At 40.4% G+C, this 3,733-nt stretch overlaps 1 pseudogene; it reads left to right on the top strand.

Moving 5' to 3' along the window:
* Positions 1–89: 89 nt before the first annotated feature.
* On the top strand, positions 90–2,213 carry LOC142101538 (protein FAM200C-like; annotated as a pseudogene).
* Positions 2,214–3,733: the final 1,520 nt, after the last annotated feature.

The raw sequence follows: 3,733 nt of genomic DNA on the forward strand, positions 1-3,733 counted from the left end.
TTATATTGTCTTCTAAATAATTAGTGTGGCTGAGTCACAACTCATCTGAAACCACACAATGTAGAAATCTACTTAATTATGTATTCAAAGCAGTATGAACACATGAACACATTATTAAATATATTTCCACTGTGTCAGTTTAACTAGCAGCTAATGGGGGCCCTCTAAAGCAAGCAAAGAAAGACCAGTTATAGGAACTGCATCTCTGGGTTAAAGGCTGGGAACTAGACAACATTAGTGCTAGAGGTCCTCTCTGGAATGTTTTCTCCTTGAAGTCAAAGGAGGCCAAGTGCCACTATAGTTAATGTAAAATAACCAGTGTGGATAGATAAAGGGGTCAATCTGGTTCGGTATAGAGGAAGGCTGGTCTACTCACTCCCAGACCTGTCTAAAAATAATTGATGGCTGGCAGCCTTTGGAATCTGAACATACTTGTGGTACACTCATATGTTCTTGGGACAACTCTAATAAGAAATAATTGAGTGATGATACTAAAGGTAATGATCTTCATTCTAGGGTCCACTTTATACTTATCATAGAGGATGCAATGTTTTATTGCCCTTTACTATATAATGATTAAAAAAAACTGTGAAGGTTTTCACCTTGCCAGTGCTTAAGTTACAGAGATATGACCCTTAATAAATGTAGTGCACAAGTTATTTAAGTGCTATCACTTATGTGTTCCGAGTGAGTGTTATACAAATAAAACTCCTCCATTGGTTTGAACAGATGATCCCTTTGTTCTTCAGATGCTGGATGAGTCCCAGGTTATGCCTTTCCCTCACTTTAGTTCAGTGGTCCTTTACCTGAGTTTGATCGAACCCCAGGGGTTTGGTGAGTCAGTCTCAGGGGTTCAGCGAAGGTGTGTGTCCATTCTGTTCACCAGGGTTGCCAGGCTAATTAATATATTTTTGGCATTCACACAATACTTTTATGGCATTTTCAATGTTTCACCATAAGAAACTGAAGGCTATTGACGAATATTTATGCCAAATTCTAAAATTTGTTGCGCAATTTATGGCAAATAATGCCATACATGGCACGACCTGGTAGCCCTGCCGTTCACCCTACTCATATGATTCGTGAGATCACGCTCAGCATGGCCATAATTGGCTGCTCGTTTGGCCTTGATATCTGTGCTTCAGGGAACTTGGTGCACTCAGTAGTCGCCTTGTGACTGTCGTGATTGTAGGTCATTTGTGATTTCCTTTATAATAGTCCAATCCCTTTGTACTATGTCGAGCAAAATAAGAAAGTGGTCGGATGAATACGTACAATATGGATTCACGTGTATAACAGAATATGATGGAAGTCAGCGTCCTCAATGCATGACTTGCAATGCCAAGTTGAGCAATTCTAGTCTAGCACCAGCAAAACTAAGGGAACACTTCCTAAAGCTGCATGGAGATGGGAAATACAAGACCACAACACTTGCTGAATTCAAGGTGAAGAGAGCCAGATTCGATGAAAGGACTCTGCCTGTTTTCAGCTTTGTACTCATCGACAAACCGATCTTAATAGCATCATACTAAGTTGCGTACCTGAACCCAAAGCAGGGAAAACCACACACCATTGGTAAAATACTTATAAAGCCAGCTGCGTTGAAGATGGCGAATATGATGCTGGGAAAAGCTGCTGAAAATAAGTTGTCCCAAATTCCTCTTTCAAATGACACCATCAGCAGCAGAATAGATGACATGAGCAATGACATCTTGGCTCAAGTATTTGCAGATCTGATTTCAAGCCCAGCAAAATTTAGCCTCGAACTCGATGAGACCACCGATGTTTCCAATCTAAGCCAGCTTGTTGTATTTGTGCGCTATGTGAAATACGACATGATAAAGGAGGATTATTTATTTTGTAAGCCTCTTACAACAACAACTAAGGCAACCGACGTGAAGAAACTTGTGGATGACTTCTTCAGAAACAACGATCTTTTGTGGGATATAGTTTCTGCAATTTGTTTGGATGAAGCACCAGCCATGCTGGGACGAAACTCTGGTTTTGATGCACCCGACATCATTGTTACGCACTGTGTCCTGTTCATGCATGCATTAGCAACAAATACCTTGTCTCCAAAACTGGAAGAAGTATTAAAAATTGTAGTGGAATGTGTTAAATATGTGCGAAATAGTGCTCTGAAGCACCGCATCTTCAAAGAGCTGTGTAATGAAATGGGCTCTGAATTTCTAGGTACTTCTGTACCATTCTAACATTCGGTGGTTATCCCGGGGAAATTGTTGAATCGTGTTTTTGCCATGCGTGTGGAATTAGCCCTGTTTTTGCGAGAGCACCAACATTGTCATACAGAGTTCATTCTCATTTTGGCGTACATGGCTGATATCTTCGATGCTCTCAATCATCTCAATCAACAGATGCAGGGGGGTGGAGTCACCATCATCGAAGCGGAAGAAAACCTGCAAGCTTTTCAAAAAAAGCTACCTTTTTGGAAACGACAAACAGAGAATGATAACTTCGCAAACTTTCCCCTGCTGGACGACTGTTTAAGTAACATCGAAGATGAGTTTGGAATCGGAGATATTTCTGTACCTGGGGAAATGAAGCAAGCAATTGCCATGCACTTAGATGAGCTCGCAAAGTCTCTCGACGGATACTTCCCCACCAGAGAGTCATATCCAGCATGGGTGAGACAGCCGTTCACGTTTAGTGTTGCGACAGCAGATGTCAATGATGAGTAACTCAACGAAATCATAGAACTTCAGCAGTGCCAGGTTCATCAACAACTCTTTAGAACAATAACGCTCTCAACGTTTTGGTGTCACCAAATTGTACAGTACCCTGTTATTGCTAAGTAAGCCCTTGAGATACTCATACCATTTGTTACAAGGTATCTTTGCGAGCAATCGTCTTTGAGGATGGCAGACATAAAAACGAAGAAAAGGAAAAGACTTTGTTGCGAAAATTATATGAGAGTGGCACTGGCCAAGGTGAAGCCGCGCATTTCTGAACTTGTCTCTAAAAGGTAACAGCAAAAGTCCCATTGATTTGCAGTAAATATTTATTGCGTTATGTTTTTGTGTGACATTCATGTTTTGTTGGTTTTGTTCTTTGAACACAGTGATTTTATGTCCAACTGATGCATGGTTCATTTTGTGCACTAATAAAAAATATATATCTATGTTTTGAATTTGAAATTGAATTTCCAACTATGAAGGGTTCAGTGAATGCACGTATGAAACTTGTGGGGTTCAGTTCCTCCAACAAGGTTAAGAACCACTTCTTTAGTTGTTGTCTCTGTCATTGCTGTCCCTGTAGTTGCTGTCTTTGTAGCTGCTGCTCACAATCAAAACAGAAAGGAAAGGAATCAATTTATAGGTTAACAGCCGATGCTTGAACCGGTGGGGTTATCCTGAAAGGAGCAAGTACAGAGAAAAGTCCCCAGCACACAGCTGTTAATCAGTAACAAAGCTACTATTTCCACTTGTACATAAAAATGCAGAATTCTTAGTTACACATATTTGCAAATGCATAGTAAGTCACCCACCAAATCAGGCTGCTTCTGCTAAAAAGGTGGTCCTAACTCTAATCTGTGGGAGTCCTTATTTTTGAATCATACATAAAATGTGTTTTTAAATTGATAGTAAACTTACCAAGAGGTACCCCAAGAACCTCCAAATGGCAGTAAAGCACTAGAGCTCCTCCTGACCTATTGATACCAGAGCATGCCTCTCAGACAAACAAAACAGAAAGGAAAGTTACTCAATCAATTTAT

The sequence above is a fragment of the Mixophyes fleayi genome, chromosome 9, assembly GCF_038048845.1.
Source record: "Mixophyes fleayi isolate aMixFle1 chromosome 9, aMixFle1.hap1, whole genome shotgun sequence".
NCBI lineage: Eukaryota > Metazoa > Chordata > Amphibia > Anura > Limnodynastidae > Mixophyes > Mixophyes fleayi.